At 41.0% G+C, this 23,816-nt stretch overlaps 1 protein-coding gene and 1 pseudogene across 2 annotated transcripts in view; one reads left to right on the plus strand and one right to left on the minus strand.

Moving 5' to 3' along the window:
• Positions 1-23,816, plus strand: part of LYRM4 (LYR motif containing 4) — a 163,630-nt gene that overhangs the window by 93,780 nt on the left and 46,034 nt on the right. The gene's annotated exons all lie outside the window — the stretch shown is intronic.
• On the minus strand, positions 17,311-18,064 carry LOC112911099 (malate dehydrogenase, mitochondrial-like; annotated as a pseudogene).

Genomic DNA, 23,816 nt, shown 5'->3' on the forward strand with positions numbered 1-23,816 from the left:
TGGGCTCATATTCAATCCCCTCTGTAATCTGTCTGCTTCTCTATTAGAGTCTTGGCCACGTTGTCTGGATGATTGCAATACATGTTTTTATTTTGTGTTTCACTAAGCAGTCCAAGGAAAAACGGGGTGAGTAGTTGTTGGTGTAAATTTCAGTTAAATCTTCACTTCATTGAAGCGTTACCCTCAGCGAGCCATGACTGACTCCTTTGTAAGTGAGATTCCCAGAGATCAATAAGATCCTGTAGATTCATAACCTTTCTCCTGTTTTGGGATGTGTGGAGTAAGTATGGGGGGGTAGTTGTAAGGAAGGGGAGCACAATCTGCCAATTCCACTTTCAGAAGCAGGGAGTCCACGGAGACACAAAGGACACGTCCAACTGAGGGTGTTCTGGTGCCTCTGTTTTTGAGTGGGATTAAATAAGCATCAGCATCAGTTGCCTATGAAACAGGATGGAGCAGTAGAGGTGTTCGGGAAGTATTACCCTGGCAGAGCCCTAAAAAGCAAAATGGTGAAAAGGTGGCTCCAGCCAACACTTGAAGTGGAGCTAGCTGAGCATACACAAGAATATCTGAAGAAAAAAAAAAAAAAAAAGAATATCTGTAGCTAGGGGTGGTGGGGGGAGGGCAGGGGTGAGGGTGACTGGGTGGCGGGCACTGAGGGGGGGCACTTAACGGGATGAGCACTGGGTGTTATTCTGTATGTTGGCAAATTGAACACCAATAAAAAGTAAATTTATTATTGAAAAAAGAGAAAGAATATCTGTAGCTGCTTTGGTGCTATCAGACACTGACCTGGATTACCGACCGACCGTCCTCATGGTGGCTACAGAGTGGTCCTCTGTGTTTGTTAGGGACTCAATGATCGTGTCCCCTCAAAATCATATGTGGAAATCTCACCCCCTAACGTGATGATATTAGAAGGCAAGGTCTTTGGGAGGTACTTAGGATTAGTTGTCGTTAGGATAGAGCCCTTGTGAATGGGATGTGCCCTGAAAGAGTCCTGATAGAGTGTGCCTCCTCCCTCTACTCTCTACCATGTGAAGACACAAGGAAATATCACCAGTCTGCCCCTCACTAGCACCCCATGGTGCTCACACCTGATCTCAGGCCCTCAGCCTCCAGGACCATGAGAAGTTAATGTCTGTTGTTTTAGAAGCCACCCAGTGTTAAAGCAGCCCACGTAGACCAAGACAGTTAAGAGAAAGAGGCGGAGGCAGACAAGGGTAGTCAGGTGGGTTGTGAAGTTCACTTTCAGGACCAGCTTGTTTTGCGGTGCTCAATATTGATTCTTCTAGCCTGTCATTTCACAGAAAATGTATAAAATCTCTTTTCCGTGAAAACTTAAAAAAAAATTTTTTTTTCTGATTTTCAACGTCTTTGGACCGTACTAAAAATAATGTTGGGGATTAAATTTGTTTAGGTATTTCTTCTCGTTCTTGAAGTGATCTATGCTAAAAGTGAATGTATTCACCTGTCCCTTTTAGAAGTTGCCAGGGAAGGGAATTGCTTACAGCCATAACAGAGATAGTTTGATTCATTAATGGTGTAAATGCTTTACTATATGTAAGTTATACACCGGGGGGTTTAAAGAAGTCTAAGTAGATGAACTTTGCAATACGTCCATTTGAATTAAAAGTTGGCATTTATAGCAGTTGAGTAAAGAATGGTGGGTGCAGAGGAAGGCTAAGCTTCAGCCCTGAATCAAGGTTAATGGGATCGCGTTGGGCCAAGGCTGTCTGCTTCCGGCCATCTCACAATGAAACTCACCCTCAGCGTATCTCACTTCCAACATAATGTTGACATTACTCACTCCTGAGTTGACCCGGCTTGCTTTTCACTCCATCACCATTTTTGCATTTCTCCCCAGTTCTGCACACCACAGGCATTAGGAGAAAGATGTTTACACCAGTACACAATGCCTGCCACAGGTGTGAGCCAGAGAAGGCGCAAGGTTGTCTCTTTCCAGCCTGCACTGGTGCCTCACCTCAGGCTGAGATATAGAGAAACAGGAAGAAATAGAACAGGAAGCCAAGATGGAAAGGCTAAATGTGCTTTTGGTCCCTTTTAAACTAATACAGATTGCCCAAGTATGAAATCTACCCATATTCACATGTGCCTTTAAGAAACACTGATACAAATAAGTGATTTTTGTATTTTTCATTTATACACAAACACAGATAGATCTGCAGGAAAGCAGTTCACTTGTAGAAGCTTTAAAAAAAAAAAGTTATGCTTAAGAATCCTGAACAACGATTTTTAAGAACCACATGAGAATTTCTACATCCAAGTGTGACTCTTTAAATTATTTGCCTTAAGGACCTACCTGTTTACTTCAATAAACTTCCTTTTCAGAATTGCCATCAGTGTCAGTTTCCAATGCACATAAGAAAATTGAGTTTTATCATGGCCTCTTTCTTCAGACTTGACTCTGAATCACTTTTGACTATTTCTGAAAGGTAAATCTACCCTCAAAGGATGAAACTTTGACAACACAAGCAATATGCAAATGAATGTATGAGTTATTCATTCAATAAATATTGAATACCTACCATGTTGCCAAGTGTTCTGCGGGACAAGAGGGACATAAGATGAGCAGACCATTCCAGTCCTTACTCCTTAGCTGCTGACAGTTTTAGAGGAAAACAGATCTTCTCAAACAATTAAATATATAGTGAAAAGTGGTGGCACACATGGGTAGATAGCAGGAACCCAGGGCAAGGAGTGGCTTTCAGAAATGTTTTGAACAAAGACACCATCCCTGGAATTCATTATCATCTCCACAAATGACAGTCTTAAGAAAGGTGGGAGGTCTTGTCTGTTTCTTGAAGACTATCTTCATTTCCTAATGATTATAGTAAATAATAAGGAATAATAAATGCATTTGGCCTGACTCATTTAGAATAATAGAAAACAGACACTATTAGCGTGATAACTTGTATGTTAGCCCCTCGAACTATTCAAGGAAGATAAGTTAGAGCATCTTATGACTCTAGTTGGATTTTATATTTTTGTAAGTCATTGAAATAACCTGGCACCATAAGGATATATTTGATAAGTGTAGCCAAAATGAAGAAAAAAAAAAAACATTTAAGTAAAATATCCCTCAAGCCAGAGCAGTAGGACAGAAACAGCCTGTCATAACAAGACAACATGGGAGTCTGGCTTGAGAGGTAAATTAAACAAGCATCCTTCACGTGGATGATAATTGTGTTGGCACCAAAGAGCTCATGTATCACTGAATTATGCTCTTAAAGAAGCAGTCGGTACTTAAAAAGAAATCACCCTGGAGAACAGGGGCAGGGTTTTCTGGTCAGAAGATTTCATTCCAAGCCAGGGCGTGATTATTCCTGACTATCATTGCATTACCAGGAAAACTTCTTTCTGAGATCCTCAAGAATACATCAACTGTGCCATTTAAGGAAAGGCTTAAGAAGATGCATTAACTAGCAGTGAAACACAGAGTTGAGAAATTTCTCAAATCATCTGTGAATTTTTCGTGCCAAATCTTATATTTCAGCAGTGGTCACAGCTGTCACAAAAGCACAGCTCCCTTAAACACACAGCGAAATGGGAGACCTTAGTAGTCCTCCTTCAATTATTAATGATGCAGCTATATTAGCACACTTCCAGATTTACCTTTCATATCGCCATTCTCAAGTTTGACACACATTTATGACATATAAATGAGATTTTTTAAGGTATTTTCAAAGAGCCAACAATCCTAAACAAAATGAAACGTGTCATTTAGAGCATCAAAGAAGTATATCCCTAAGTACAACAGTGCTTACATGTAATTATGTGATGAGAAACTGGAAAATATACAGGAAGTTTTGGAAGTAATACCTCCATCTTCATTCCAATGGTGATAAAATAATATTCTCTCACTTTGGGAAATCTGAGATTCATATTCCCCCAAACTTGGAAAGACTTGTGAAATAGGTAATCAGCTGACATCATTCTTGATTTGAGGACAAAAAATGAAAATGTCCTTTCCAAAGACAAATCTAGATCCAGTAATTCCACTGTTGAGTATTTACCCAAAAGGAAAATAAAATAGGAGTTTGGAAAAGATATATGCACCCCAGTGTTTATTGTAGCATTATTTACAATAGCCAAGATATAGAAGCAACGTAAGTACCCAATGATAGATGAATGGATAAAGAAGAGCTGCACTACATACATACACCATCAGAATGAAATCTTGCCATTGCAACAACACGGATGGAGCTAGGAGGCACTAAGTGAAATAAGTCAGATAGTGAAAGAGAAATACCATATGATTTCAGTCATATTTGGACTCTAAAAGACAAAACAAATGAAACAGGCACAGACTCGTAAATACAGAGAACTGATAGTACACAGTGGGTACTGTCAGAGACTATGTGTCTCTGATGCATGATGCCAGCCTTACTAGGGAACACTAAACTGCTGGGGATAACTCAGTCGGCTAGAAGTCAAAATACCTGGAGGCTTCTTCACACCCATCTGGTTGCCTTGGCTGGGACCCACTACGGCTGTTGAACAGAACATCCGCAAGAACTGCAGGGGACAGTATTCCAGAGGATAAGACCCAGCTGCATGGCCATTATGGCCTAGTCTTGAAAGACACATAGCATCACGTCTGCCAAACCCTGTTGGTCACAGCAGCCCCGAGTTCAGATTCAAGGGATGGGGACATAGACCCCCACTTCTCAATGGGAGGAGTGTCACAAAATTTGTGGCTGTTTTAAAACAACCACAGACCCCTTCTCTTTAGTATTACAACAGCCCATTTATCCTGGAATTCTCAGAAGAATTATAATTCCTGTATTACATTACATGAGAATTATATGTTCTAACTCCCCGCCCCACTGCCACCATCCATTCAAGAATAAGGGCCTAGGAGTTCCACCCCTGTCCCATTACCTCTTAAATCCCTCAGTCAGGCAGGGAAGAAAAGGTTGAATAAGCACACGTAAAAAAATCAAATGCAGGAGGACATCTGGGTGGCTCAGTGCTTGAGCACCTGCCTTTGGCTCAGGGCGTGATCCCAGAGTCCACGGATGGAGTCCCTGCTTCTCCCTCTGCCTGTATCTCTGCCTCTCTCTCTCTCTCTCTCTGTCTCTCATGAATAAATAAAGTTTTTTTAGGGGACAGCTGTTAGTTCTAAATGAAGGTTAGAATGAAGTCTTTGTATTTCCACATCTATCCATTTTACTGTGAAATTGGATTTTTGAATTGGCTCACATTGTTTTAAAAACATGCTGTGGGCCAACAGACACATTTGCTGGCTGCACGTAGCCCAGGGACCACCAGTTTTGGGCCTCTGGACCTTCCTGGGATCTGGGTTTATACTATTATCTATGTACAGGCTCTGAACCCCTCTTAAAAAGGTCCAGAACTCATAAAGCAAAGCAGTATTTAAAATTACATTTTTATATTTATTCACAAGAATCTGCACACTGGAGTGTAGACGGCCTCTTAGAGCCTCTGTTCAAGAATCTAGGTTCTCACTAAGTGGAAGGCATGCTTCTTCCCTCTGTAATTAGCACAGGAATGGCAGCATTGTAGTGCATTAAGGATATGTGCAATGTCTCTAAGCCCAGTCTCTAAGCTAAGGAACAGACCTCTATTGCCTAGCTGTATAAAATCGAAGGATTGACTTCTATTTCATAGCCTCAACTCTTCTCAATTTTGGTTAGAATTTAAATGTGTCCTAAGCCTGGTATCTGTAAAAAGAAAAATAGGTATTTTTTATATGTACCCCAATTTAGTATTTGGAACTTAACAATTACTGATTATAAGTGTAAAGACAAAAATAAAAGTATAGGAAAATAAACAAAGAAGAGATTTAAGAAATCTAAAGCGAAAGCTTTATTTTTCTTCCTGCCTTCTTCAAACTAATCATTAACGGAGTTTATAAATAACCCCCTCCCTCTGAGAAGAAATGTCATAGTAACACCAAACAGGATGAGCACAGTGAATGCTCTTTATCTTCCTTTTTTATAACGTGAGTCTTTGTGAAAAAGTCCCTGTGCAATATACATCCCTCGGGCTCTATTCATTATCACCTCTGGGGGAAGCCACAAGTGAGGAAAGACAGATATGTTCCTCGTTTTAACCACAGTAATTGATTTTAAAGGTGACACTATCCTTAGTAGCATGGGTAGTGCCCTGGCAGGGTGAAATTAGTTGCTTTTCTTTTGGTTGAAGGTGAAATTTTAATGATTTTTTTCAATATTCTCTAGAACATTCACTACTTTCTGTAAAAATGCATTGTAAGATCTAAACACAGGCAGCTGCTGTGGGAAACTCTTTATTCCTCCTTTACTCTATTGGCGGGGGCGGGGGGGGGGGGGGGGTGGGTGGGAGGCAGGGTGGAGCAGTAGCAGCCAGGGATCTTTCCTAAGCCTGTGTGTTGGAAAACATCAGGCCTGACGATAGAAGAGGTGGTTTTCCGAAGTCTTTGTCCCGGGTCATGGTTCTCTTGTCACAGAATCCTGGAGCTCAGGACCAGAAGTGACGTGAGCGGTCACCACGACCTTTTCCCCAAGGCCTTGGCATAAGGTCCTTCAGTAGCTTCCAGTAACTCTTCACGGCCTCCTTATTCCACAGCCACCAGGGCCGCAGGAATCTGCCTCTTATCTCTAGGACAACTTGCTGGGAAAGCAACTCTCAAAGCAGGTTACTATCATTTGAAAGTTGGTCCATTTTAAGACCTACTTCATTGTAAAATACATTTCTCTTCTGCATCAGTATGTATGTATGTATGTATGTATGTATTTATTTATTTATTTAAAGGTTTTATTTTTTTACTCATGAGAGATACAGAGAGAGAGAGAGAGAGAGAGGCAGAGACACAGGCAGAGGGAGAAGCAGGCTCCATGCAGGGAGCCCGACATGGGACTCAGGATCCTGGGTCTCCAGGATCACGCCCCGGGCCGAAGGCAGGCGCTAGACCGCTGAGCCACCCGGGCTGCCCTGCATACGTATTTAAACATGAGCCCTATCTCAGCTCAGAAAACTTGACCATCAGAGGCCTCTAGCTCATAATGGGCACTCAGTAAATACTAAGTTTGTAAATGAAGAAAGCTTAACATATATGGCCTGATGTCTTATTGATCACTCATACATCAAGTGCTCTTGTCAATAACATAATTCAGTGGCATTTCAAATATGTTAACACAGGTTATTGCTAACTTCAAAGGACTGCAATCTTAAATATGTTTTACTCTTTAAAGCGTGCCATCTTTAATGCAGCTGGTTGTTCTTATCCTATAACTGACTAGTTCACGATTCATTAGCTCTGCATATCTTGGGTACACAGGTGCTTGTGCTGCTTTACAGTAGGTTAGAAGCCCACCCGGCTCAAGGAATAACGTAAAGAATCTCGGAAACAGAAGGTTCCATCCAGCTCCTAGGGCAGTACCCGGAGCATAGCTCCATGTACAGCATGCGTGACAGAGAGACTGTCTAGTTGGTATGTTGTGTAAGGGCACAAAGCACAGGGAATTTCACTACACCTCTGGCAAATTCATATTGAGAAAGAAGGACAGATGGTTGAAAACAGCCATAAAATATTTTATTACATGTCTGCAAAAATCATTAGTAGTTAAAGAGATGTTATTAATGGATCAGATTCACTTAGGGAGTTGTGTTTCTATAATGCACATTAAAGCAACGATACTTCTGGTATTTTAATGTAATCAGGGTCAAAGACAAACATGTCTTTGTATGTAATTAGAAAATGGATTTATTGACAGTAAAGAAGCTGCTGTGAAACCTGGCCCCATATCAGTGAGGGAGTTCTCATTGTTCTTATCTTCGAACATTTAAGGAGTGAAACACTAACCAGGTGCTAGCCCCATAGGTCACTGAATTCATACCATGTTGTTTCATTGGTATAATCTGGGGAGTTTGGGTATAATCTGGTAGTTATTATTTCTGAAAATCATCAAAAGCCCATTTTTTAAAATCCAGGAATAACTAACCAGCTTGTAAACTTTGAATGAGTACTTTTACTCCCCCACATTACTTTACATATCCCTTTGGAGTTCATAGGAACATAGTATTCAGAGTTAGTGAACATGAGAATAATTTCAGTAAATTTTGTTTTATTTTGTTTTGTTTGTAATCCCTACACCTGGTGTGGTGCTCAAGCTCATGACCTGGAGATCAAGAGTCGCACATTCTTCCAACTGAGCCAGCTGGGTGCCCCAATTTCAGTGGACGTTTCAGGTCTGTGTATCTGTGAGATGAAGGAGGCACTTCAGGCCAGGTGCAGTGACATGGCATTGTCCCCTCCATGTAAAGCGCAACTTCCCACCGTACAGGTCCGAATGTCAGAATCCTGAGGTGGCTAAGTGCTTGGGGAAAGGGGTTTCCTTCAGGGCATCCTGCAAAACAGGATCAGGCCAGCTGTGCGAATCTAGCACGGAAGCCAGAGGAATGGAGGTGTTCCTGGATCTGTGGTCCTTATCTCGGGCTCTCTCTCCCTCAGTGTTCGGAAATGCTCTTTCACCAGCTCTTGCTTTTTCTGGCTTTCTGAAAATTGCTGCTCTTCAGACCGTGTCTCTTGCACACAGTGGCAGCCCGTGTTTCTGCACACTTTCGCAGCGTGTTAGAAGGCATGGGTTTATAGCACATGTGTTCACTTGTTACCTTTTAGATCCGCTGCCAACCTTTGGCTTCTAGGCAGGCCTGTAATCCCGTAGTTAGTGCATCTCCAGAGCCCCTTTTGGACATGGGCTACAGTTCGTAATGCAGCTGGTTAGCTCAGGGTGCTTTTCTTGAAGCACACAACCTGGAGTTACAAACACAGACCATCATCCTGTTGCCGTCCCCACATGGCTGGGTGGGTGTCGCGATGAAGTTGGTGGACTCTGTTCGCATGGTGCAGATTTACAGTGCTCTCTTCTAGAAACTGATTACCTCTGAGTAGGTTTCCCCCAATTCATAGCTGTTTCCTTATCCAGTCAACCTAAAAAAAATAACAATAAACAATTTAAACATCCTGTATAAATCTGCCACATTTGATAAAAGCAAGGGGGAAAATCTCATCACCTACCGTGACAGTAGCCTAAAATCCCCACATTTTGCTCCAGCAGAGCTTTCACCACAGAAAGAGGTGCTTTGTCATCACTTTGGACTCTTAAAATGTTTCTTTTTCTCCCCTGCCTTCCCCTTATCTTCCTTCCTGGACTCTTAAAATGCTTATACGGTTGGTTAACAAGCATCAGCAAAATGATAACAACTGCTATTGATTGCTGTATTATGGCTGTGGAAAGCTTAAACTTGCAGATTTATTCCTGATTATAAAATAAGTCTTGGATCTCTGTTAGCAGTCACTGTCCTCCACCACACCTCCCATTTTTGTGTGACATTGGTGTGTCTTTCTCAGTAAGAGGTGTCGAGTCGACTATGAATTGGAATAAGCCCTCCAAGTGCTAGATGCCGAATGGTGTTAGGGATTCATACTTGCAAATGTAGGAATTGAAAGGATGAAGGGCTCTCAAGAAGCAGTGCTTTCCTGTTTTGCCTGACAAGGGGAGAGAGGGTAGGAGCTGGAGACAGATATGACGTTGATGAATGATTAGTGGTTTTGTTACCATTGGGAAGGTTGGTTCAAGGGAAGTATTGCATTTTTTATTACATGGATAATCTATAGTTACTATAATAATATTTGAGGGGAGAAAGAAAAATTATTTCAGAATTCTTCTATCCTGACACACCAGTTTTCATGTATATCCTTCCAGAATGTTACTTCTGTAGATAGACACGTATGAATGTGTATTTTTTTTTTTTTTGTTAAATGGGATCCTACTAATCATTTACAATTTTGTGATTTCCAAGTTAACATTTTTCAAGTCAGTAAAAATATGCATGCATCATCATTTTTAAGTGGACACATAGGGTCCCACCCAATGCACCAACCTCATTTATTTTGCTAACCCCTTATTGTTACACCTGTAGATATGTGCCACTTTAAGCAAAGCTTTGGCAGACCTCCTTGTGAATGGTACATCTTTGTTCACTTATCTAGCTCTTCATTCGGGATTTCCAGATTACTGGAAATAGATGTGATAGGTCAAAATTGATACCCAATATAAGGAGATTTTATATATGCCCAATTTGAGAGGAGAAGGTGTTTATATTTAATGTCCTACTGTTGTGTTACTCCTGTGCTGTGAGGTTAGATGAAATCTTGACATTCGTATGGCCATATTTAAAGGAACAAAATGAGGTTTCACTTTTAATTACTTCTTGGGTCACAGAACCTTTGTGAATCTGGCTAAGCTTTGGATGCTCCCCTAGAAAAATGTGTGTGTGTATACAATGCCAACAGTCCATCCGCTCCTGAACTCCAGTTCAGTCTTTGACTTACAAAGGTACTTCTTAGTTTTTTTTTTTTTAATTATTATCACTTTCATATCAGTTAAGAATGAAGTTAACTTACTGTTTCTGTTCCAGTCTAATAAATACTTTATGGTCTTCCATGTATAGTCTGTTTTATATTGGACTTTTATAAAGTATTATTGAAACCAAGAATGAAATCATTCATTCTGAAAAAAAGATAGACTGCCCTTACTACTCTCGACTTACATTTGGCAGAGGGTTATCAAAGATTTATTTGAGCCATTTGGGTGAGACCATTTTAAACATATAGGATGTGATGTTCACATGCTTCACTTTACCCCATCTGTTCGTGCATTTTTCTTGCTTGCAGGATTTATCCAAATGAATATCTCACTGTCCCATTTGGCATGACCAAAGCCATACTCATCATTTCTTTCTCAGAATATGCTCCACCTCCTTGCATTCAAATTTCTGTTAATCATACCCCTCTTCTTCCAGTCATGCATGGGTGAAATTTTAGATTCCACTTGAGCTTTCCTTGCCCAATGAATTAATCAGGGATCTTCACAGAAACAGAATCAAGAGGATATATGTTTATAGAGAGAGGGAGAGGGGAAAAGAGAGAGAGATCTGTTATGAGGAATTGCCTCACAATTATGGAGGCTACAAGTTCCAAGATCTGCAAGGTGAGTTGGCTGGAGACTCAGGAGAGCTAATGGTTTTAGGTTCAAGATCCATGAAGAGCCTTTTTGTCATTTTGAGTCCAAAAACAGAATAAATCTGATACTCCTCTTAAGACCATCAAGCAGTAAGAATTCTCTGGTACTTAGGAGAGGGTCAGCCACTTTGTTCTTTTCAAGCCTTCAACTGATTGGAAAAGGCACATCCACATTATGGAAAGTAGTCTGTTTTACTCAGCGTTGGTTTACACACTGGCCCCCACACATGAAGGGCCAGGCAGAGACCAAAGCAAGAGGCAGACCGCTCCAGGTTGGTAGGTGGCAGGTTTGAATGCTAAAAGTCTAGGCAGAGGCCTAAAATGGATTCAGTCACATACCATCTAGGTGGTCTCAAAAATACCTTATTCTCTTAAGGTAACGTCCCTGAAATCAGCTCCTACTGTGGAAACGGTGGGAAAACACACATTCCAAGGACAGGGGAGGAAGTGAGGAGCCTCTAATTGCCAGGGCCTAGCTCACAGGTCACTGGTGGTCACATCCTCTTGATGACCTCCTCCAACACTCAGTCTACTGATTTAAATGTTAATATCATCCAGAAGTACCACAATGGTCATCTCTTCTTCCCACAAACCTAGCAGAAGTCACACAACAAATGTAGAGTGCAAAGTGACAGGGTAAAATAGAACTGGGTTTTTTCCTTCGGGGCCTACAGAATACTAAGAGACAGTTGGGAAAAGGCAAGCAAATAAATCGGCATCACAACCCTCGACAAGGAAGCACTTTCAAGGTTGCAAAAGGGGATTTAACCTCCAAGGAGAATACGTATGGTGTGTTGGAATGAAAGGTATATGTTTCACATACAGGTGATTCTCATTATTTGCAGATTCCGTATTTGTGGATTCACTTCTTGATACCTGTGGCAGCTTCACCAGTGGTTGGTTTATCTGCTGTGTTCCACCTACCTGGTTACACTGTTGGCAGAGCCATTAGCAGTACCATTGTAATTCTCTGTTTTTAAAAGAGATACCTGCTTGACAAAGATGCTGTCGTGTGCCCCAACAAGCTTTGTTCCCACCTTTTATTGTGTGTCAGCTGGCTCCTTGTGTTCTCATTTAAAAACTAACCAGTTGTATCTCTGCTTTGATTCTCAGATTGATCAGCTCTAACTACTATCATCTAAGTGATTAACATTTGTTGTTCAATCAAGAAAGAGAAAAAAATACGCTGCTCTGGTTTTTTTCATACCTATTTATGTTCAAATTTTTCAGAAATACAAAAAAAGGAAAAATTATAATAATACAATAATAACCTACATACCCTTCGCCCTGGTTGACCAGTTGCTAGCATTAGCCACATTTGTTCTGTCTCACTGATTTGCCTGCCCTCTTGTTCTCCTTCCTCTTCCTCTGTCACCATGACAGTCACTCTCTGTATGTTTTCCTGAGCCATGTGAAAGTAAGTTGCACACATAATGGCACTCTCCTAATTTTTTTAGCATTTGTCTCCTAAGAACAAGCACACTCTCCTTCATAGGCAAGATACCAATATCACATCCAGGACAGTTATCAATGATGCAATAGTATTATCCATTAGTATAAAATACAATCCAATACAAATTTCTTCATAGTCTCCCATCATATTCCTCCCTCTCCTGGCTCCCATCAGGATCCAATAAAGGGTCCACCCACTGGTTGCCATCTTTCTTTTGTCTTAAATCTGGACTGCCAGCACTTCTCAACCCTCTCCTCACCCTTTTTTGTGTCTTCTGTGAGATATCAGTTTTGAAGAGTCCAGGCCAGTTGTCTTAGATAATGTCCTGCCACCCAGACATAGCTCGTTGTCCTTAGATTCAGGTAAAAAATTTCTGGCAAGCATACTACATGAGTGCTGTGTGCTCATTTTGTCACATCAGGAAGCTCCCCATTGTTGGGGGTGCTCAGTTTGAATATTTGCTTGAGGTCTCCCTTTCTCCCTGTAGTAAGTAGTAAGTGATACTGAAGGCCTATTGGATATCATGTTCTGCTTCAACTTTTCATCTAGGTTTCAGGAGTCATTGGTGATGACCCTTGCCTGTATTACATGAGTGGTTGCAATAGCTGACTTTCCAACTTGCTGACATTCTATACAGATACAGAAGAGCTTTCTCTTTTCTCCCTAACTCTTCCCCTATTTTTTTTGAGTATCACTAGAGATTTGTTTGTTCAAAGTGTGGTCCGTTGCCATCATTGTTCCTTTGATGCTCACATTTGCCAGTGAGAGCTTTTTCTAACCAGTTCCTGTGACCCTTTGGCATGCCCTGGTTAGTCTCTGAGCACCTCCTTGTTTTCTGGGAAAAAAAAAAAAAGTGTTTTTTTCTTTGTTTCTTCCCAATAATATGACATAAGAAACAACGATCTATTATTTTCTGTCCATCACTATATTTTATCAGAGCAGCCAACTATTTTAAATAACCAAACAAAATGTATACCCCATTCATAGCTAAAAGTAAAATGAAATGTATTTCTCCAGAAATGGATTTCTGGATCAGAGCCCAGCTACTAATAATCTAAATAAACAGGCACTTCCTCTCAGTAAAGAGTAGGTCATTAAGAAATATCTGACTTGAAAAAAAATAAAAGAAATATCTGACTTGGCATTGTTTGTGTGTGAGAAGCCTCTTCCATGGCAGCAGAAAAGGGAAAGTGAATTGTACTCACAATTCAGAATGTAAAATCATTCACTGGACAGGAGTTTTTATAATTTTTGTTGTGTGCCCCACACCGTGCTGAGTGCTATTGTAGATCTATAAGGATATATTGTTAAAAAGGCAAAAGGAGGTAAAGCTAGTTGAAAAAGAGGAACAGGTCAGTATGTGACAGTGTACTTATTAATGTTGCAGGAATTAGTAGGGGAAGAGGTAGCACAGAGCAGAACGTAGGAGAATTAGTCTGTAAAGCAGCTCAAAGCTAAAGTGAACTTTGAATCAGTGTATTTATGTGTTTGTGTGTTCATGATAGGAGACTTTTTCTGACATAAGAAGCCATTAGCAGTGATTATCTTTGGGGCAGGGGACCAGAGGGACAAGAGAAAAGGAAAAAAACTTTTTTATTTTATGCTCTTCTGTGCGTATATTACTCGTAACAACAAAGACAAATTTAAGATTTTGCTTATCGAAGATGTTTGGACCAATGGGAAGAGGGGTCTATGCTAACTAAATGCAAGACTTGAAGCCCGGGCTGGGTAGTGAGAGCAAAGTTAGAATTGATCTTTCAGGCTATGGGGGACTGCCATAGTAGGCATGCCTTGGGAGGACTAATGTAGCAGGACAGTAATTCGCACAGACACCAAAGTCTTCTTTGCCTTTATTCAGAAAAGAGTCACTATGTGGTTTTTAAAAATCAAGCTTAATTGCTTCTAGTTTATTTAAAATACACTTTGATTTGTATTTTTGAAAGCAGAGTCATTAGGATGTGTCTTCTGAATAAGTCAAGGCATACCTGCATGTATTTATGGAGTCTTTGAACAGTTTGTTTTGATCTACCATTTCTGAAATTACACTCTTCAAAAGTCAGCTTCTCTGGCTTTGCTACGACCATTTTTTTTTTTAAATTACCACAAAGGTTTAAATGCCAATGATCGTGTATCTGCTTATGGTACCACCTTGAAATAATCATTTCCCCAGGGTAGACAGTGCTTCTTGTCAAATTCTAATGATACAGCATTTGGGGACAGGATGCCTCAGTAAAATTATTTTTGTGGGTTAATCAGTTTTATACTTATATGCTGGGCTGCTTTCAACTGTGGATTACACTCACTGTGATGATTTGTGCACAGGTAAGAATGGAGAGGAACACATATGTAGAAGGCACTCTGTCAATGGATGGCCCTTCCCTGTCTCCCTATAAAGCCAACTGCTCCAACTACAGGGCCTTTGTGCTTGATTTGGTTTGCTTTGGATGTTTCACAGTAGGGTGATAAGAGGTTTTTTTTCTAGGGTTGCCTCCATTGAATATAACAAATTATATCCCAGGAAAATTCTCAGACTCTCAAAATAAATTCAATTTTTATTTACTCAAGTACAGATGATTCCAATTTTCAACAATTCATTCATCCAAGTGAGCTTTTAAAAACTAGTATTTTATTCCTCCTCATTCTAAGCAACTTATTTATTAGTTTCCTTGTATGTACAAAAATAAGCATATGAAGCTCAAATCAGTGTTTTGTTTTCCTTGTGCTATCATCTCATCCGGTGGTGGTGATAAGGTGTTCATCCCAATATGGATCACTTATGGGGTCAAAGAACTCATTTTCCTCCCCTCTGGTCTCTGACAGATATCCTGGAACAAATGGAGACAAGTGGGAAACAGCACAGATATAACATCACTCCACTTCCTGCCTCACCCCCCAAAATCAACAGAAACAATAAAAACACCTTGAAAAAAATGAAGAATAGCTACATGATATATTCAGCATAGAAACTGGGCCTGAAAATCACATAGTGCAGCTTTTTAAAACAACTGTCACCACCTCAGCTCCACACTGTTTAGACGATGGTGTTGGGTAGTTTCTGAGCGTTTTACATGAAACCCTTCTGGCAGCCTGGGTGGCTCAGTGGTTTAGTGCCACTTTGGCCCGGGTCATGACCCCAAGGTCCTAAGATCGAGCCCCATGTCGGGCTCGCTGCGTGGAGCCTGCTTCTCCCTCTACCTGTGTCTCTGCCTCAATCTCTCTCTCTCTCTCTCTCTCTCTCTCTCTCTCTGTCTCTCATGAATAAATAAATAAAATCTTTAAAAAATATATTTAAAAAAAATTAATGAACCTTTCAATATTTAATGTGGTTAAAAAAAAGTTTATCCACAGACAGCTTTCAGCACTACCACAAATCTGTGTGGTGATGGTTATTGTAGGGTATTCCTTAAAAAATTCTATTTTCTTTTAATGTATTACCATCGCTGAGGTAGATACAAAGAGAACAAAATATTCTTCAGATAGCTCTTTCATAGCACTTGCTATTCTAGTGAATAAGATTTTTTTCTCTTACTATAATCATTTTTGGTATTTTTATTAGAAGTTGAATTATAATTGTATTTATATTTTTTTTAAAAAACTACATTTGCCCTGCTAGCCTTTCCCTTTATTGGTTTTGTTAAACAGTCTCAGCTTTATCTGCAATTCTCTGTTTCACTCTACACTTTTCAGTTAGTGGATTATGGAAACGCTCAATCTCGGTAGCCTCTTTTCTAGAAATAGACTAGAAGGAAATAAGCTAGCCTTCGTTACAAGTTTGGGGAAAATTATGTTGTGTCATATCTAAAAATGAATTTCCTGGGATTCTGTGATTGTATCCACTGATTAGTTTAGTGCCAGCACAAAACTAGAGAAAAACAAATTAGGACAACTGGATGTTAGCATAACAAATCTACAAAAAGATGGGCAAAGGGACCATTAAAGAGGCTGCTCATGGAAAAATAAACACAGAGATACACTTGTGTGCTTGCTAAAGCTATTGCTAAATCACTCTAACGGGCAGGAATAATAAGTAATGATTTGAATAAGGAATTAAGACAAACTCATTGAAACTAGCAATGTCTTCTATCCTTTATTTCTCCACTTTCTCATCTTTAAAAAGGTAAAGAAAACGCTTCTAATTAGATGCTCACAAACAGTTCAACATGCTTGGTTGAAAGAATATACAAAAAAGCACTGCATTTAAACTCTTAAACTAATCCAACTGGGGAAGCTTCTGCAGAGCATAATTCCCCCCCCCCCCTTTTTTTGTTCTGGTTTTGTTTTGTTTTGTTTTTAATAATTCAAAAGAGAAAAAAGAATTCCCTTTAGGTTATTGGTCATAAAAATGCCCTAGGAAGGGGGCGGGACAAATGGGGAGAGGGAATTATTTAAAAGTGAATTGTTTTTTTCAATGGAAAGCCCAATTATGAATTCCTTTAAAAACGCTTTTTGTTAAAATATATAAACACTTTTTGTTAAAATATATAAAATATTATATATAATATATATAAAATATATAAATAGTCTTTTTGTGAAGTGAAGGTATTATGTACTCAGAACCCAAATCAATAGAGAGAACATTATGAACACTCCCCCAAGCTTTTGTATTTCTTCTTCTTTTTTTTTTTTTTAAAGAAAATGGAAGCCTGCTTTTATTGATGCACACATTGGTGGACCTGCGAGTGGAAGGGGCGGTGACGTTAACATGACACTGGTGGTTAACACAAGGGAAACATGAGGGCAGGAGATGGCTTTGCAGGGACATGATGCCTACAAGTGAGGGAAATGGGCTGCTAGCTGGCTGCCCTTTCATTTCATGTTCTTCACAAACTCCTCTCCCTTTACGATGGAGGTTCCACTCGGGATGGCTTCTGCTATCATCTTCTCTTCAAAAGGGGAGATCTTGCCAAAGCCTAGATTCTTCTCCATGCCCTTTTTCCCCAGCAGTAATGGTGTGGAGAAATAGGCACAGTCTGCTCCCTGGGATTTAACAAAGGAACATTCGCCAACTCCTTCCTTCCCATTCATTGCATCCACAAGGGAGAAGACAAGCCGAGCTCCAGCGTATGCCACGGACAGGGTGGCAGAGCCCGCTCCAGCTCTGGCCTTCACCGCCTCCGTGCGGCCTCCTGGATCCGCCCAGTGACGGCTGTCAGCGGGTCCTGGGGAAGGTCCCCCTTGGGGGTGCACTGAGGGATCAGGGGGATGATGGTCTTCCCGGCATGACCGCCAATGACAGGAACACTGACTCACGCGGGATCCAAGCCCTTTAGTTCTGCAATGAAAGTGTTGGCCCTGACAATGTCCAGGGTCGTCACCCCGAAGATTTTCTTGGGGTCGTAAGCTGCGTGTTTCTTGAAAACCTCCGTTGCGGTTGGGATGGTGGAGTTGACCGGATTTGAACTGACGCAGATCGTGGCCTCGGGGCCGTGCTGGGCGCAGGCCGCAGTCAGGGTGGCCACAGCTGAGGCCTTGGTGCTGAGCAGGTCATCCCGTGTCACGCCTGGTTTTCTTGGGACTCCCTCCGGCCGGAATAACCACCACATCGCAGCCTCTGAGGCAACCCGGCGGCTGCTCAGGTCCGAGGCGGCCTTTCACGGTCGCTCTGGCCTGATGTGGCTCAGATCTGCGGCCGCTCGGGTGCATGAGCAACATCGCGGAGGGCCAGGCGGCTACTAGGGGCTGTTCTTGAGCAGCGCAAGGGGCTGCCCAATTCCTCCGGAAGCCCCAAGCACAGCTACTTTAGCATGTGGGGCCGCGGTGCTGAAGCTGCGGCGGGGAGCCCAAGAGCAGGCGCCGGAGCCGGCGGCTGGCAGGTGACACCCAGCTGTTGTGTTTCCTTGTCACTCTGCCTCACCAAGTCAAACCACTGTCAGGGATCTATCCCATAGATTGGTTTTCCTGTTGTGCCTTCTAAAGTGGAACCAGGCTACTCCTCAATATTGTTGGAGATTTGTCCATATTATTGCATGTGGGTGTGGATGGTTTGTCCTCAGGCCTCTGTATCTCTTCATTGTGTGAATACACTACAGAATTTATTTATCTTTTCCACTACTGACAGATACTTGGGTAGTTTCCAGTTTGGGGTTGAGTCATGCCAGTATATATATTTTTGTATTTATCTTTTAGTGAATGGTCATTCTAGGAATGGAACTGCTTGGTTGGTCATAGGTTTTGCATATATTTGGCTTTAGAAGATACTGCCAAGCAGTTTTCCAAAATAGATGCCCCAAATTGCATTCCCATGAGCAATATATATTCCAGTTATTCCACATCCTTTCTAATACTTGGTATTTTCTGTCTCTTTCCATTTTAACCACTCTAGGGGATATATGGTGGTTTTAATTGTAATTTTTTTAGTAACTCATGAAGATGAGCCCTTTTTCATATATTTGTACCTGGAGGGATATTTCATGTTTAGAAATTGGAATACCCGTTGTAAAGTTGTCAGTGTTCCCCAAGTTGATGTATAGGTATAATACAGTACCAGTCAAATTACTAGCAATTTTCTTTGCAGAAACTGAGAAGCTCATTAAAAAATTCACATGGATTTACGAAGGACAAAGGATAGCCAAGGAATTCTTAAAGAAGAAAGCTAGAATACTTCCATTATTGTATATAAAACCTATTCAAGGGGATGGCTCAGTTGGTTAAGCGTCTGCCTTTGGCTCAGGTCATGATCCCAGGGTCCTGGGATGGAGCCCCACATCATTGGGCTCCCTGCTCAGCCCCACATCATTGTGCTTCTTCCTCTTACTCTGCTGCTCCCTCTACCTCTCCCTCTGCTTTTGCTCTCTCTCGCTGCCCCCACCTATCAAATAAATAAATAAATAAAATATTTTTTAAAAAAATAACCTATTCAAAAGCTTTGGTAATAACTAAGATTGTGTTATTGGTGCTAGGCTAACTGATCAATGGAAAAAATACAGTCCAGAAAGAGACCCACTTATATATTGTCACCTGATTTATGGCACAGATGACTCAGCATCCTTTTCAATAAATGCTGTTCAGCCAATTGGATAGCTGTTTGGAGAGAAAAGAATCTTGACCTCTTCCTCATTTTATGCATAAAAGCGGATTCTAGATTTAAGTGGGAAAAGTATGTGTGTGTATAAAAATTTAGAGGAAAACAAAAGAAAACTACTTTATTACCTTGCAGTATACAAAGATTTCTTAAACAGGACACAAGAAATGTGACCCATAAAAGAAAAAAATGAATACATTGAGCCAGGTTAAAATTGTGATGGCCAGGGTACCATTATTAAGAGAATAAAAAAGAATGCATGAAAATGTCTGAAAAAAAAGATCCACAACCAGAATATATTTTTTAAACTCCTACAAATCATTTTTTTTTAAAGAATGAAACCCCGGGATCCCTGGGTGGTGCAGCGGTTTAGCGCCTGCCTTTGGCCCAGGGCGCGATCCTGGAAACCCGGGATCGAATCCCACGTCGGGCTCCTGGTGCATGGAGCCTACTTCTCCCTCTGCCTGTGTCTCTGCCTCTCTCTCTCTCTCTCTCTCTGTGACTATCGTAAATAAATAAAAATTAAAAAAAATAAAATAAAATAAATAAAGAATGAAACCAGCTTTTTAAAAATGGGTAAAAAATATGAACATTCACAAAAGGTGATATTCAGATGGCCAATTAACATGGGGGTAAGGGTGGGGGGTTCTTTGTGTCTTTTTCCTTTTCTCCTTACTTATAATAAGAGAATATGTATGTCATGTACATACCCAGCTACTTTTTTACTGCTAACACTCTAAAATAGTATGCCTATGAAACATCAATAATATTTGTAATTACACTAAAACGTGATGTCCTTTAAATATTACTGGTTTACGTTCATGATGTTTTGATGCCATGGACATATAAACATGTGAAATCTAAAGGATGCAACAGCAGGAAACACCAGATGGTTTCACACATACTTATAACCCTAAAAAAAATTAGCTTTTCCATTACCATGAAATGTGAGCAAACAGATCTCCCCTGCTGCCTGCTTCACCCCCGTCGTCCTCCCTCCTTCCTCTCTCTCTCTCTCCCTCTCTCTCTCTCTCTCTCTCACACACACACACACACACACACACACACACACACACATACACCCACAATCCAATCTCTGAGCTATGGACATCTCCCCCAGACCCAGAGCCACATCAAGCTCACTACTGCTGGTCACTCCTATCACCTTTAGGGAGATAAAGAAGGGACATCTAAGTGGCAGGGTTAGATGATGATGCAGAAGCCTGTTGTATTCTCTGCTTGGAAGCTGTTCAAAGCTAAAGATTTAATGTGTGGGGGGGGTGTTTTGTGTTTTTTGTTTTTTCTAGGTGAATGAAATAGGTGTGAACTTGACCAAGTTAAAACGTTCTCTTCCCATACATATTAATTAGAATCACCTGGAGGGCTCTGAAAGCTTGCTGATACCTGGGTTCTGGTTGCAGTCTGGACCTTAGGAGTTCTAAAAGCTCCCTGGGTGATTCACATGTACTGATAAGGTCATGACCCCTGCTGGTGCTTGAGTCAGGGCACAGTTAAAACTGAAATACCACCTTGATTGCCCCAAAGAGCAACCCTGTTAGACTGCATCATTTGTGTTCTGGCTTGACTGGGGAGGAGGGATACCTCTTCTTTTTCAGAGTTCTCCAGGGATTATGAGTCCTGAGGGTGCCTAACAGGAAGTGGGGAAACTGTCTTTTCAAGAATATGCTCAGATTTTCCACAAAGATTGCCCTCCCTTCCTAATTACCCCATGAGCACCTCACTGAAGATAATGTGTGTGCTGTGCTAGCTCAGCAGACAAGAAAGGCCTAGATTGCTGCTATATCCGGCCTTCCTCCCCCTTTCCTTCTCCTCGGCCCCACCACGCTGATTAAGAATTCATGATTGTAACTCAAGTATTTCAGTACCGTGAAAGCACAAAGCCCTGGCAGCTCCTTCCAAAGAGAAACATGGTGGTAGTGGCTGTTTAAAATTTTATTTCTTAAATGCCATTGTGAATACAGATCTACTGTGATGAAAATACATCACTAGAATTTTTACATAATTCATACAGCCTTTTGTAACTGCTTTCTTCCATGATTAATATCTTATTTACTTTCCTCTTCAGTAACCAAAAATAATTGATGCACTATATTTTAATATTTTGTATTTGTACTGCTTTAATTGATTTCATAAGTTATTCCAAAGGCTGACCGCAAAGGTTATTTTGTGCTCATCTGATAATCTATTTAAGGTTGTTGGGGGGGGGGCAGCTGCTTATATAAAGCAATTCAAAGAAATGCAATAGAAAAGTCTACATAAAGGTAAATAAAAGAAAACTTTTAAAGGTAAATCCTACTAATTTATTATTTAGCTAATAGTTTTTTTCATATCTTGTATTTCTTCTCTTCCTTTACCCATCCATGTCTTCTGCCAACCAAAGGGCAAATAGATAAAATTTTAATCTACAACCCCTAATCTGATTCTTATTCCTAACATAGTTTTTCATTCACTAGATCAGAATATTGTTATGTAATAAAAGACCTAAAGTTGTATATCATGAACCATAATTTGGAATATTTTCGTTACTCAGTAATTCAGCAATTTCTTCTAGTTTTATACATGTCATATATATTATCCCATGCAGAATTTTCAGTAATTTTCAGCATTTTCAGTAATTTGGCCAGGACCAGTAGTATTATATTTTTCATTCAAGAAAAGGAAAGCCAAAATTCAGAGAAGTTAGACTGACTTCCCGTATTATGAATACAGGATGTAATGATTACTGGAATTCCATTTTTCTGATCTAAATCCTTTGCTTCCTATTTATTTGGGGCACATTTTCATCTCTGTTAATTTATGGCCCCTTGACTCGGAGGTAGAAGAAGGAAGGGAAAAAGGGAAGGAATCCATCTGCTGGTCAGTGATTGCCACTGACCTCAGGCATGGAGCAGGGTGCCGCTCACACCTGACTTGGCTGAGAACCACACCCCTACAAAGTCAGCATCTTGGCCTTCATTTTTCAGTTGAACATGGAGATTCAAGGAGCCTACACACCAGTCCAAGAGGGTAGACCCAGATCAGTCAGGTGCTGAAAAGCTTAGTTTGCTCCTTCTCCAGGAGCTCAGATCCAGTTAGAAGGGAGGGGGAATTACACACACAAGCAGACACACCTGAAATGAAATACCATTTACCGTTCAGCGTTGCAGGAAGAATAGTCATTCCGCTAAAGTGTTCCACAAAAACAAAAGATCACTTCTGAACGGACGCTCAGCAGAACCCCTTCTTCACAGAAAAAAGCAGCCATGGCTGAAATTTAAGAAAGAGGATTTCAGGGGGGCGCCTGGGTGGCTCAGTCATCAGTTAAGCATCTGACTCTTGATTTCAGCTCAGGTCATGATCTCAGGATCCTGAGATGGTGAGGCCTCAGCTTGGCAGGGAGTCTGCTTGAGATTCTCTCTCTCTCTCTCTCTCTCTCTCTCTCTCTCTCTCTGCTTCTGCTGCCCCCACTCCCGCATGTGCCCCCTCACTAAAGCGCCCTCGCTAGCTCACTCGCTCTCTCGCTCTCTCTCAAAAAAAGCAGGGGAGGAGGCAGGATATGGGCAGGCAAAAAAAAGAACATTCCAGGAAAAGATGATGGCTTAGAAGGAGAAAGCCAAAGAGAAGGGGGAAATGAGGATGTGGGGAAATAGATGAGCAACAGGAAAAGCAGATTCCAAGACTTTACACACATGCTGAATAAGCATGGCTAGGTTAACATATTCCCAATGTCAAGTATTACGATAAATGCTTTATAAAGGCAGTATCAAGAACTTCTGAACTGAGGTGGTCCCACAAAGCTTCACAGCATAAGTGTGATGGAGGTGGATAAAAGGAATGAATTTTAAGCCAACTTCTTGAACAAAATGTCATGATGGGAAGACCCGAAGACCTAAGATATAATTGCCAGTTAGAGACCTGGAGGACAGCTTTGCTTTAAGAGAGACCTTGAGGTGGGTTAGTATGCAGCAAAGAACTGCATAGTGTTTTAGCTCACATGCAGCCTTCACTGAGTTCTTTGTTATGAATACAATATATAAAATATAATAAAATAATAAATAATTTTTATCCTGTATCTTACATGATCTTTCTTGACTTTCAGCCATGTGGTAACCTATCTCTCTTGAAAACTATCTTCCCCTGGTTTTGGAAATGCCCCTACTTCCCTGGCTTCTCTTGCACCATTATGCAGCCCCTTAGTCCCCTCTGGGGGCTCCTTTCTTCACCCATTTCCTTGTCTCCCTGCATTACCATGGTCTGCCCTCTGCCCACCCCACTCACCTTCATCTCTT

The sequence above is a fragment of the Vulpes vulpes genome, chromosome 12, assembly GCF_048418805.1.
Source record: "Vulpes vulpes isolate BD-2025 chromosome 12, VulVul3, whole genome shotgun sequence".
Lineage (NCBI taxonomy): Eukaryota > Metazoa > Chordata > Mammalia > Carnivora > Canidae > Vulpes > Vulpes vulpes.